Source organism: Python bivittatus, unplaced genomic scaffold (genome assembly GCF_059951505.1).
Source record: "Python bivittatus isolate LINGU-HERP-01145 unplaced genomic scaffold, Pbiv_v1 ctg000020_np1212, whole genome shotgun sequence".
Taxonomy (NCBI): Eukaryota; Metazoa; Chordata; class Lepidosauria; order Squamata; family Pythonidae; genus Python; species Python bivittatus.
Genome location: NW_028277030.1, coordinates 72,631,124 through 72,645,029, shown reverse-complemented (window position 1 = coordinate 72,645,029; position 13,906 = coordinate 72,631,124). Strand labels below are relative to the sequence as shown.

At 39.5% G+C, this 13,906-nt stretch overlaps 1 long non-coding RNA gene across 1 annotated transcript in view; it reads right to left on the bottom strand.

Moving 5' to 3' along the window:
* Positions 1-13,906, bottom strand: part of LOC148217092 (uncharacterized) — a 56,534-nt gene that overhangs the window by 28,430 nt on the left and 14,198 nt on the right. Inside the window, exon 2 of the long non-coding RNA XR_015796321.1 lies at positions 1,034-1,182. This is a non-coding gene — a long non-coding RNA (uncharacterized LOC148217092). The remainder of the gene's footprint in view (positions 1-1,033; positions 1,183-13,906) is intronic.

Sequence of the window (13,906 nt, the reverse complement as noted above, 5' to 3'; positions counted from 1 at the left end):
CATTTGCTGCTAACTGCATTACTATTATGTTAGGATTTGTTATGTTTGTATACAGCATATTATGTAGCATACCCAGCAAAATTAGAGCAGCACTGAAATCTTGCAGCAATTTATTTTAAGATGGTATCAGTAATCTGCAGCAGTAGCTAAGCCTTCACAGAGGTCAAATTTGGCTTTGGCTTATTTGGCCAGGAAAAATCTGCATACCTAAAATGTCCAAGAGACCGTAGTTCTATAATTACCTAGCCAATCTATTAATAATTTTGGGGTTCAACTAGCTTTTTTTCTAACTAGCTGGAGTACTGTTGAAATAGGGCTTATGAAATAATCAGCTTTGGGATGGCATTAGATGTATGTTGTACAAAGTGGTTTAAAGTTCTTGGGTTCAGTAGTCACTTCTTTGCAGGAAAATATTTCCATTTTAGTTATTCCATAAATAAGTATATTTTGGGCACTAAAAATCCCTTTTTTCATTGATCTGCACAAAAAGTTGCAATCAGTGACAGGTGCTACTGATGTCACCTTAATAAATAGTTTAGGGCTTTATTAAGTTATCCCATATATTAATTTATCCAGAGTGTATCTTGTCTGCCCCACTTCCTAACCACTACAGGTGTTTCGAAATGTCACCATAAAAATCCTGTTGTCCAAAGCAACTTTTCTGTCCTAGAAAAACTTGAAATACATCTCCATTTTAACAGTCCTCAGTAATTGTAACACAAATCATTAACTGTATTCTACATAAAAATTGCTAATCAACATTCTGAAATCCTTTTTGACCTATTCACTTACTTTGAAATGAAATTAGAACTTCATAAATCAAACTGGCAGTAATCTCAAATGTCCAGCTTTTGGAAGAAAAAAATCAGGTCTGACGTGCTACATCCATACCATAAGTGTATTCTAAAATGTTAGAAAACACTTGCCCAAGTTAATCAGTGATCATGTGAGCAGTGACCAGTTTATTAGCAATTGCCAGGTTATTTTGCAAACAAGGCTGGGAAGGGGGTGCTGGTATTGCATTTTTACTTACGTTGCTTGTAGCACAGGAAATCTGACCTCTGTATTTTGGCTCTTTTTCAAAAAGTTCTAATATGGCACATGAGCTCTCCTGTTCTTTAAGCCATGACCATAAATAGACACAGTGCTTTTATTTGCAATGGAGATCAGCAATAAGCCTCCCTGCACAGAAGCAACACAAAAGACACTTGTTAGGAAAATAAACGCTGATTAATGAAACAACATCACTCTCTTGTGGTTGGAGGAAGAACAACAGGCAGAGGCCATTTTTACTGGGGCTGAGAAAGACATCAGATGGCAGTGAGGGATCTGGCAAGAACATTTAGCTCCTCGCAGCTGTTTATGAGGTGCTCAAGAGAGACACACGAAGGATAAGTTGACATCTATTGTGCACTTTGTAGTCTGAATGTCTTTTGTAACTGCAAAAGTCCACTCTGGCACATAAACTGATGTAGGCAGGAAAGGCCAGGCCTTTTAAAGACAAATATTAATCCTTAATCTGTTATGGGTGGCCAGCTCTAAAAGGTAAACACTCCTTGCGGGCGAATGTATTAGGTGCTGGTGCCATCTTGTGGAATGCAGACCGAAAAAAATTGAACGCTTCCCTCCCCTCCTTCACATCCAATAGCCTTTTCTTGGGAAAGAGGATAGTCTGTTTACATGCAGGTGGGCTACAGTAGATTGTGGGGAGGGGTGGCCCTGGATTAACCATTAAGCAAAATAAGCATATGCTTGCGGCACCAAGGGAAGGGGGGCCCCACTGAGATTTTTCCCCTAGCTATCATGTCCTTAACTCTTTCACTGCCACGCTCAAGTTTAGTTTTCAATTGTATTTGCATTTTTTCCTTTATAGCAATTTCATTAAACATTGGATTAAAAAGAGTTGAAAATTTGCATTTTTTCCCTAGGGCCCTAATTATAAGTAAATAGTATGCTTGTAATGCTTACTGCTATTTAGTGTTAAATTTTTTTTTTTTAAAGGTTATGTTTAATATAGTAGTGGAGTCCAGCCTGGGGAATGGCTTGGAATAAAACTTAGTTTTTAGTCTCTTATTTCACCTTCAGCACTGACTGAGTCTTAATGTTTCCTCAGTTAAGCAATGGACAGGCTGAGGGGTATCACTGTTGGACTGTATTTAGGTAATCAGTTGGCTTTAATCTGGCCCTGGGGAGTGGGGAGGCTTTGAAGGGTGAGGCAACATCCTGGTGAAAAAGAAGTGTGATATTGATTGATATTTAGCTGAATTCACTATTTGCAAACACTACACTATTTTTTTTCCCAAAAAAGAATTTTCATTGTGATGTTTACTCAGGAATCGCTTTTACAGAATATTATTCCTTAATACAGTAAGTGACAAGTAAAATGTCAGCTTTAAAATGTTTATACTAATGATAACTCTTTAACAAATCCAGAGAATGAGACCAGACCATTGGGAGACTCAAGAAGGAAGAGAATGGTGACTTTTGAATATCTGTTAAAAAGCAACTTTGTTTCCAATAGATTTTGTGAAGGATACAAGAATGAGAAGTTCTGAACGTGGGACACATTATTTGGTAATATTCCTGGGGAAAATTATATAGAAGGAAAGGAAAGAAGTGAAAGAAAACAGAGTGAAAATGGAACAACTGCAGAAAGTATAAGTCCTAAGTCAAAAAGTATTAGAAGATACATTTCTCAACAGAACAAATGGAAAGTGGACTTAAGGAAAGGAGATGTAGAAACTGCTTAGAAGAGAGTGAAAAGAATTGTGTTACAGAAGCACAAAAATGTGCAGAGCTAAGCAGTATGGAAAAGGATGCTTGATGGAATGAAGTGACAAAAGCTGTGGATGAATGAAAAAATGCATATATGTGAATTATACTTGAAAACCATGAGGATGAAAGCAATTTTTATATTTATATTTATATGGCTGCCCATCTCACCATATAATGTATATGTGGAACCACTTGCAATTAATGTGTCAAAGAGAGCAAGCAAGAGGCCCTTGCCCTATTTTCTTCTTCCCATCCAGATCTGGAACTATCAGATGCTTCTCCTGCTCCTTCCTTCTGTCTGAGGACAGCTGGAGTGTGACCCTTCTACCTTCATTCTTTCTTTGGATCTGGCGAAACCTCCCTCTGCCAAGCCTTATCACCTCTCCTTCCTCCTGATCACAACAGCAAAAAGGAGGATAATCCCATTTATTCTCCTTTTTTATCAGCAGAAACTTCCCATAATTTCCTCAGCTCTATTTCTCTCACATTGGTCATACTATGTTCTCACTTCCCTCCTCAAAAAAAGCCCTCAGAGCCAGAATTGCTGACTGGTGATTTTGGCTTGGGAGGGCATTACAAATCTGTATTTCTGCCATCTCTCTCTCTCCCTCCCTCCCTCCCTCCCTCCCTCCCTCCCTCTCTCTCTCTCTCTCTATCATGGAAGCTTACCAAAGAGGTCAGTGCTGAAGATGTAGCCCTTTTCTTAAAAAAATGTAGAGCATTAAAAAATGGCCTGCTATGTGACAGGAAAGTGAAATGACATAGTCTCAGTTTCCTTGTGTAGCTTGAGGAAAAAGTGATTTTCCCATTACAAAGTGGTGCCTTGAAAAAAGACGGGTGTGGTGCCTGCAACAGCTTCAGCACACACACGGCAGGAAGGCTGCGGTGGATCACCTGAAACAAGGAATGGCTGTGCTTTTCTTGTGCTGAAAAGAATGGCAAAAAAAAAAAAAAAGGCCCAAAGGTGGTAGCTGCCTGCAGATCCTGTGCAGCTATTTCTTTACGTGTCAGCAATACAGCTATTTTTTTCCCCTGACCCAGTTCTAAAGAGCTCACTGGTTAATGAAACAAAGGAAGGCTATTCTGGTAAGGAGCTCTAACGTGGCCACAAATTCAGCCGTGGGCCTTATTCCACTCTCTTGGCATTCTGTCTTCCTGCCAACATTCTCAGCAGGTCTTCCAGACACATTTCATTCCATCACAGGGTCCCTGCTAGGCAACACAGTGTCAGGGTTGTTTGACCTGATGGCAGCATTGTAGCCAAGTGCTGCTCTTTCCTTTTTCCTGCAGGTATGAATGGCAGCCATACGTCCCCATAATAGAAAGCAAAAGAGCTGCAAATACCGACACTACTATGTGTACAGCATCGGCTGATGATCTCCGTTTCTTAGTATAGATTTTACCTCCGTTAGTTCAATAGCCCTGTAGCTTTTTGATCCTGTGGGAACATTTGGAATTTGGAGAAATTTTTTCACAGGTTTCCCCCCACTCCCAATACATACAGACATACACACCTAAACAACCAACCCAAACACAAACAAGCAAATAGATCAGGAACATGCGAATATCACCAGGATGCAAAAGATTCAAGATACAGATCCTTAGAGATCCCCATGACTTTTACCAAGGAACGGTGTGACAAATCTCTGTATTCAGGTATCGTTCAATAGTGCATCTCAGAAAATCTTATTTTGTTGACTCCATACTGTGAAGCCCAAATAGATCACTTACCTTTACTTCCTCAAAATACAACTCAAAACATAAACTCTTTTCACACAATAACTTATCTGGTCTGGCTTTCTTCTTTATTGCTTAGTTCTGGGGTCCTTGAGAAGATGGCTTCAGCCAGTAGCCATTTTTATTTTCTAGCTAAATTGTTATCAAAAATATTGATTTACATAAGAAAGAGGGGGTTACTAACAACTTCTAAGCAGGAAGTCAAGAAATATCTATACTCAAGTATATTCTGAACTCAGAACCCTACTCAAGCAGATAGAAAGTATCTAGCTTAGTTAGATTGACTTTATCAATTTTATTTGGAATTCTAGGTGAATGGGGTTTTTTCAGTTGTTCTTCCTATTTTGGCATATTTCCCAAATAAACTTGTTTTTATACCTGGATGAATATATTTGTATATTTAGAGATAGATGATAGAAGAGAGAGAGAGAGTGAGAGAGAGAGAGATTTGGGTACAAATATGCAGATATATCTTGTATAAATATATATTTGAATGAGGGGAGGACAAAAAAAACCCAACAACAATAGCCATGCCATGGTCCTAAGCATCTAGGTTGGTGTCCCAGCAAAATTGCTTTTTCATTTTATTGTGTGTGTGTGTGTGTACATGTGTACATGTATGTGTGAAGACAGTTACACAGCAAGCCCTAAGAAAGCTGTGTAAGCACATCTGAAATGCTGTGTTTGGCTCTAAGCTAGACCCAGATCCCCAGGATCCAAGAGCAACTCTTCTGCATGAACAGAGTCGAAGCCACAGTTGACTCCATCATGCTGAGATCTAGGAGATCTAAAGATCAGCATCTTCTGTTCAGACTGCAAGACAACTGAGCCCAGGACTTGTTCTGTCACTTTTGAAAGACAAGTACAGTACTATACTCAAGACTTCTCCCAAGCATTACAAATGATCAGACAGTGCTTAAACCACCATGTATATTGCTTAACAATACTTAAAATACTTATAATTTTTGGCACACTAAGCCCAAAATGGGTTTGGAGTTTACTTTAAGTTTGCATAGCACAAATAAAATAGAGATAATCTGGCATAATAAATTAAAAGCCATTGTCATGCCTGTGGGAGATTTGCAGTAACCTGTTAGCAACCACTAGATGTAGCTGGCATTCTGGACAACTTGGATATATAGTTATAAACTGCTTTCCAATATAATTCTGTAAGGGTTTTAAAATATGATTCATAATCCGATTTCAGGTGCACAGTTTCATTGACATGCATCTATGAAAGGCAGTCATGCAATTTTTAGTGACTCTTTCTCAGATTTTAAAAATGGATTGATGGCCAGAAAGATTTGCAATTGCATTTTTAATTCTTCCCCAGCCATAATTTCTATTTCATCTGGGTTTTTTAGGGGAGGGGGGACTTCTAAAAAATTAGAAACTTTTGCTGCTTCTTTTTTTTTAAAAAAATTAATAATACATTTTATTGCAAATACTCTGGATTCCAAGGGAATGGAAGAAAGCTGAAGGGAAGAAAGCTGGCAGATGGGAAAAAAAGACAGGACAGCAATGTCAAAAGAAGCTGCCATTATTTTATGACTCTGGAGTTGAACTTCCACCAAAATCTCCCTTGCTCATCCCCCAAAGGGAGATGTCTGCTGCATGTCTCCCTCATCATTTCCCACCAAAAGCCTAAGGAAGCTTCATAAGAGACCTACTTGGCTTTGTGAACCAAAATGAAGCCATGATGCTGAATTTGGGAGATGTGATATTAAAATAGCCATGAAGATATTTTGCAAAGATAACATAGGGTACTGTTATTGTTTGTTTGCTGGGTTGGAGGGCTTGGTTTAATTTTTCTTTTTTTAATCAGCTGTCCAGCTGGAGATAACCAGAGACATAAACAGGAGCAGGATATAAAAGAAGCCTAGGTTTGTATTGTGTGTTGGGAAGGACATGAATTAAGAACAGCCGTCTTGAATCAGCCACGACCCACATAGTCCAGTATTTTCTGTCATACTGGAAGTTCACCAGCTGTCTTCTACTGTTGTCCCTCAGCTGGTATGCTGCTCTGATTAAGGAGGTAGCATATAGCTATTGAAATAACAGATATTAATGCAGCTGAATTCTCCATTCATTTGTCTGGTGTCCTTTTAAACTTGTTTAAAGTAGTGACCATCACCATATCCAATAGCAACACATTCTAAATATGAGTTGTTAGGGAGAGAAGTATCCTTTTCTCAGTCCAGAATCTCGTGGCTTTTAGTTTTGTTGTAGAGTGGAAGAAAGACTTCCCATTATCTACATTTTACATACCATACATGATTGCATATATCTGTGTCATGTGTCCCTTTGTTCACTTTCACTTTAAACTAAAAAAGCCCCTAATGGCGTAGTTTTTCCTCAAAACCTATTATGGTGGGTGCCATAAAGTAAAAATTAGATTTTGTTATGTTACTTTGTAGCGTGGGGAAACAGTTGCTTTCACACAAATGCTTATTAAAATGATTTATTAATTATATAGAATCAAAACTAATGTATGTCTAAATTTAATATAAAGGAACAGCAGGGTATCTTATACACAAAAGAAGGTAGAGAAGTATAAAATCAGGGGGGAAAGGGAGGGAGGGAGGGAGGGAGAGAAAGATTAAATTCCTTCAGTATTGAAACCTTGTGGTAAAATCACCCCAAAAATCCAGATTGCTTGTTTGTATCTGCAGACTGGATCATTGGTTACCCCACTTTTCTGAGACCATATTTTAGAATATGTCAAACCATACTTTGGTAGGTTATATGCTTTGGTGGAAACTCTGTTGTGTTTCTAATTTTCTAGGCAAGAATGATATAGCCACTTTGTAAGCAGTATATTATATGAAATATTGTGGCCAGATACTTTAGTCAATAAACTTGAGTTGTCTCTTTGTGAGCTGATTTCTCAAGTACTATTGTACCTGGTAAATTATTCCGATGGTCATTGTCAACATCAATACAAATTTCAGGCTACTATGTAGTTCTTGATAATAGAGTAGCTCTTGAAAATACAGGGTTAGCCATCCCTTTACCTAACCTAGCCTTATCACAATAGAACAGAGCAAACGGATGCTTTTTGGCAGAGGATGATGGCTTACGCAGGGCACTGTGTGGTATGCAGCCTATCCTGAACTCTTGCACTCCTTTCCTACCCTTAAGGGCAGGAAAAGCAGGTTCCCCAATCTTTGGGTCAGTGGACACACTTGGAATTTTAATAGAAGCTATTGAAACCCACATAAAATAACTACCATTGGGAGAGATTTCTTTTTATAGTGGCTGCTATGGTGGGCATAGCCAATCACCACATGTCCACCTTCCAGAAGGCTGGCTGGCGAGAACATATTCTGCTGTTTCTTTTAATTCTCCAGGATGGTCTATACAGCCTCAGGGCAAATCTACCCAGCCTTGTTGCCCTAGTATGAGGACAGTCCAACCATTTCCGGAAGACATGTCACCACCTGTATCTCATTATATACCCACAGCAGAGGCAGCCTTAAAGCAGTTTCAGGACCTCTGTTCTGGAGTGGCGTTTTCCCTCTTATCCTGCTTCTATATGCTGAGTTTGGGTAATGTAGGGAGCTTTGATCTGCATGGCCTGAGGTGGCTTGAAATAAAATGTTCTGTGTCAGGAAACATGGCTCAATTTGGTTCTATTGGTTTCTGTGGGATTGCACTCTTGCCTTTGATCCCTGATTTGTTCTTACACCCCAAATTTTCATTCTACTGTTTGAAAGACCAGAACCCAACCTCCAGAGCCACTTTTTTTTTTTCAAATGGGTTGGTGGAAGGGATGACTGGTTGACCTAGAGAGAACAAACCTTGAAATTGAATACCCTGTCCCTGGATTAATGCATATGATTGGAAGTATATTTGGAAGGAGTCTTCTACTTCTGAAGCCTCCCTGGCAGAGAATTCCATTCCCAGTGACTGCTGCTTCCAGGAGGACAAGACCTTGACTTCTTCTCCTCACATAATATAGGATAGTTTATAGCAACCATACAGCCAAAACCCTTTTTTCAATAGTATTTATCTGGTGGCTGCACAAATTCACATGGCCTCTAGATGGCAGCCAAGAGATACAACAAAGATGGCTGGTGTGGGTCTTCCGGGCTGTGTGGCCGTGTTCTTGAAGTTTTGTTTCCTAACGTTTCACCAGCACCTGTGACCGGCATCTTCAGAGTGCAGGAGCACAGACAGGAGCAGTTCTCTCTGTGCCCAGGGTGATGTGACCCTTTTGTGGGTATTTATAGAGATCTGAGGGGGATTGGGGGTGTGTGTGGGGGGGGTTGAGTTATTGAGTGGCTGCTTGTTTTCTGTGTGTATCTTCCTGGGGATTAGGCAGGGTTTTTTCTTCTATTGAATTGTTAACGAGGGGCTGCTGGGGGTGATTAGCACGTTCATTGTGTGAACTGTTCACATGTCCTGGTGGTTGAGCTGCGTTGACCTTTTGCAGGCTGTATTTTTCAGGATTGGTAGCCAGGTTTTGTTGATTTTTAGACTCTCCTCTTTTTTATTGAAACTGTGCTGGTGCTTGTGAATCTCAATGGCTTCCCGGCATAGCCTGGTATAGTGGCTGTTGGTGTTGTCCAGTATCTCTGTGTTTTCAAATAGGATTTTGTGTCCAGTGTGCTTGAGAGCATGTTCAGCTACTGCAGATTTTCCTGGTTGCTGTAGTCTGCAGTGCCTTTCGTGTTCTTTTATCCTGGTATCCACAAAACGCAGCATCCATACCAGGATAAAAGAACACGAAAGGCACTGCAGACTACAGCAACCAGAAAAATCTGCAGTAGCTGAACATGCTCTCAAGCACACTGGACACAAAATCCCATTTGAAAACACAGAGATACTGGACAACACCAACAGCCACTATACCAGGCTATGCCGGGAAGCCATTGAGATTCACAAGCACCAGCACAGTTTCAATAAAAAAGAGGAGAATCTAAAAATCAACAAAACCTGGCTACCAATCCTGAAAAATACAGCCTGCAAAAGGTCAACGAACTCAGCTCAACCACCAGGACATGTGAACAGTTCACACAATGAACTTGCTAATCACCCCCAGCAGCCCCTCGTTAACAATTCAATAGAAGAAAAAACCCTGCCTAATCCCCAGGAAGATACACACAGATGCTGACACCAAAACAAGCAGCCACTCAATAACTCAACCCCCCCCCCCACACACACACCCAATCCCCCTTCCCCCCCCAGATCTCTATAAATACCCACAAAAGGGTCACATCACCCTGGGCACAGAGAGAACTGCTCCTGTCTGTGCTCCTGCACTCTGAAGATGCCGGTCACAGGTGCTGGCGAAATGTTAGGAAACAAAACTTCAAGAACACGGCCACACAGCCCGGAAGACCCACACCAGCCATCATATGCCGGCCGTGAAAGCCTTCGACAATACATAGATACAACAAACTCTAACCTTTTGCTGCCATCTAGTGGTTGATGGATCAAACAGTTGACCAGTGGTCCTATAGTTTCAAGTAATTAAAAAAAAAATCAAGTGGTCAGTGATACAAAAACGGAAAAAATGCAGTATGTGGTCAGAGCATTGAGCACGCCAGTTGGAGGAAGGTTTTCACATAGCAGATGAGATTGGGTGGGACTGGAATCTCACCATCCACCAATCATGGCTATTAGAAAGCTGCATGTTAAAGCTGTACAGACAATATCACAACACGGATCAGTTCTGAGTACACATTAAGGGCACAGTGTGGGGGCAGCAAGATTTAGGACATCATGTTTTTCTGCTGGCTCTGAGACAGAGGGGACTGTGTCAAAGTAGCTGTATGGTTGTGGCCTCAGCTTACCATATTGTGGAGGGGAGGAGGGGAGACAGGCAGGCACATCACCAGAGAAAGCTGTCCCTATCTTCAAAAAGGGCAAGAAGGAAGAGCCAGCAAGTTACAGACCAGTCACTCTGACATAGATATCTAGAAGATTCTAGAGCAGATCATAAGGAGCTCAACCTGTAAGCACCTTGAAAATAATAAAGATTATCAGAGAAGTCAGCATGGATTTGTCAAGAACAAATCTTGCCAGACTAATCTGATCCATTTTTGATCATGTAACTTCCTTAATAGATTTTGGGAATACCGTAGACATGATATCATTCAGCAAAGTATTTAACAAAGTACCCTATGACATGATGATCAGCAAGCTAGTTAAATGTGGGCTGGATAGCATGACAATTAAATAGATACATGGTTGGCTCAGAAATTGTACTCAAAGAATGTTCATCAATGGTTCCCCATCAAACTGAAGTGATATATCAAGCGTTGTGCCGTAAGAATCAGTCCTGTGTTCTTTATTCTTCAGTATTTTCATTAACATTTCAGAGTGCGGGACTCAGAATAATGGATTGCCATTACAGGAAGGAAGATTTTAATTAATGTTAGAAAAAAACTTCCTAACAGTAAAAGTAGTTTGACAGGGAACCCAGAAAAGTGGTGTGCTTTCTTTCCTTCACTGGATGTGTTCAACGAGGATTTCTGTACTGTTATCTGGCCCCTTCCAACTCTCTGAATTTATGATCAATAAAGAATCAACAAACAACAAGGAAGCTTATGTCACCTTAAACCCTAACAAATGTATCCTGGTTTAAACTTTAACGGACCACAATGCATTTCAATAGCCAATAAAATGTGTAAGCATATTTTTGTGTATATCTTCTTCATCTTCTGTCTAATGGAGTTCTTTCTGGTCTACATTTCCTCTGCCTAGTTTATATTTCTGTCTCTAATTTGTAAAACATTCAGAAGGCATTACTCATTTCCATAGGCTTGCAACAAGATTGTCCTCTGGGGAAAATTTCCATACCTTCTTTTCCTGTAAATATTCAGAGCCATGTGTTAGAAAAGTAACATCTCTTATAATGCCTTATTTTTAAAAAATGTTTAGTTATACTTGCAATATTCTTTCTTAAAAAACCCTACAGATACTGAATGCTGTTTTTTATGGATAGCCCCCGACAAAATTATTTTCTGGGTGAAATGTATTGGGCTTATAATCAAACGTTTTGTCAGAAGTCTATTATTTTTATTAAGTCAATTCAATGTTTGCAAGCTTTTAACATTATAAGAATCCTTAAACAGTCAAGGCTAAATGGTTTTCAAAAGACAGGAAAAAAGCAGGAGGAGAAGAAATATGGCTACCATAACCATCTCATCTGCTTCAGTTACAGTCTAATATGGAGCTCAGGAGTAATATGCATAGATGCAAGATCACTGCAATTGTGCAAACTGTGGCAACCTTTTGCACAGAAGTGTAAGCTCAATTCACATGTGCAAGCATTGTGTCTCAGGCCTGTACACTTATCTCATGATTTGCTTCTTTGAAGATGATTGGATGAAAGGGAGTACTAGAATTCTTATTTTCCTTTGGAACTGGAAATATTGTGAATTCTGCATAGAGGCTTGCTGCCACTGGCTTATCTGCATAATTTCACAAGATGTGGAATCTTAATCAGGCACAGTTTACAGAGAACAAAAGGATCTTTGGCAAGCGTATTCCAGCACTCTCCTCAATGTACAGGCATATTGGAACAGAGATAAATGGTTTAGGATACATAGAGGGCAAGCAGCATGGTGATGCACAGTTTGCAGAATTTCTGGCCATATTTGAAATACAGTTAAAATACAGTGTGGTACATGGATAATTTTCTAACCAATTTCAGCTGTTTTCATGCAGAGAAATGGAAAACAGCAATAACTGAAAAGAAGGCAAGATTTCCTACTGTGATGAGAGAAATATTTAACCTGTCAGCCCTTTACACCCTTTGCATAGATGTAGAGAGGCTCTTTCAGTGCAAGAAAATTAACTTAGTTAATTTTAAAGTAACATTAACCACTCTTCTAAAATGGTACAGCATGACTGATATAAATAATTATTATTACTTGGTTTGCTGGGCTTCAGACTTGGAACTTGGCTTCAAAATCCTACTAGTTCATGAAGATGATGTGGCCAGTCTATTTCAGCTTCCCCTTCCTCACATGACTGCTGTGAGATATTTCAGCAACCCATATATGCCACCCTGAGCTCTTCTGAGAAAGCATGTGCTCGAAATGTGATAAATAAATCAGCTTTCACCAGTTCTAAATTCGGTTCATTTTGGCTGATAATATTCTGTTACACTGCAAGTATTTGATGCAGAAAATATACTCTAATAGTGCTCAACCATTTGAATAAAGCTTAGGTTGGGATAAATGTCATCATTTTGGCATCACTGCAGTTCATTTTAGATGCTACAAGGTGATCTCCAAGATCCTTCCCATCCCTTACATTCTAAGATCCAATGGCTCTATAAGGACCTGGAATAATATCCTGAAGATATAAAGACCACATTTCTAAGCCAAAGAGTTTTCCTTTCCTTATAATTGGGTGCTTCAAATAAAACTAGCAGTCAAAAGCTGGCTCAAAAGCTGGTTAAATGAAGTATGATTTCCCCTTGACAGTTAATCCAGTCTTATGGGTTTCCCTAACACACACTGGACCAGGGCTTGTGTTTGCACAGCACATTAAACTAAACTGTGGTTGGCCACTTCGTGATGCAATATGTTATATGAATAGAGTCATTTAATAGCATAGATGAATATTGGGGACACTTGGCAGAAAAGCTTGGAAGTTTCTGTTTGAACAGACTAGATATGTGTCAGGAGTTCAGCCCAACTGGTGGAAACTTATTTTAGCAGTAGTAGCATATATGGTATTTCCTCTGCCAGCTTATCTTCACAACAAAGATAAGGAAAGTTAGGCTCAGGCCTAAAGATATCCACTGAAGTTCATATACGTGTGGAGATCTAAAAAGATCTCCTCGGTTCTAGTTTAATATTCAAATCACTGTTATCATACTGACATGAGGCTGAATTAAGGAAAGTTAGGTGTGACTAGGAATTTGGGCATACAAAGACAGCAATCATTTGATTCAGACATTCTCCTCCCACTAACCCCCCTTCTCTTCCTCCTCCTCCTCATTATTCTTTAGCTCTATGTGTGATCTTTTGTACCAGCCTTCAGCTGGGCAATCTAACAAAAAATGACGTAGGTCACTATGGTTTAATTTACCCACTGTTCTAGAAAAAAGTTCTGGTCCCCATGGTTTTTCAAGACTGATTTGCTGCTACTCTTTTTCCTAATAAATAAAGTTGCAGTACAATCCATTTTAGCTAATCAAGCAAAGTATTTCTGAGGTTTTGTGGCATTTCTTTGACTTGCACTCCACTCTTTGCTCTGTATTTTTCATGTGGTAAAACCACACAATTACATAGTTGACATGTTTGCATCATTTGCATCTGTTTATATCATTTGTGTAATGGAAAACACATAAAAAGTCAAATAGTAATTTTTCCCATGACATAAATTGATATAAATGAATTAAATTACATCAAGTCTCCAGACCAGTGTTTCT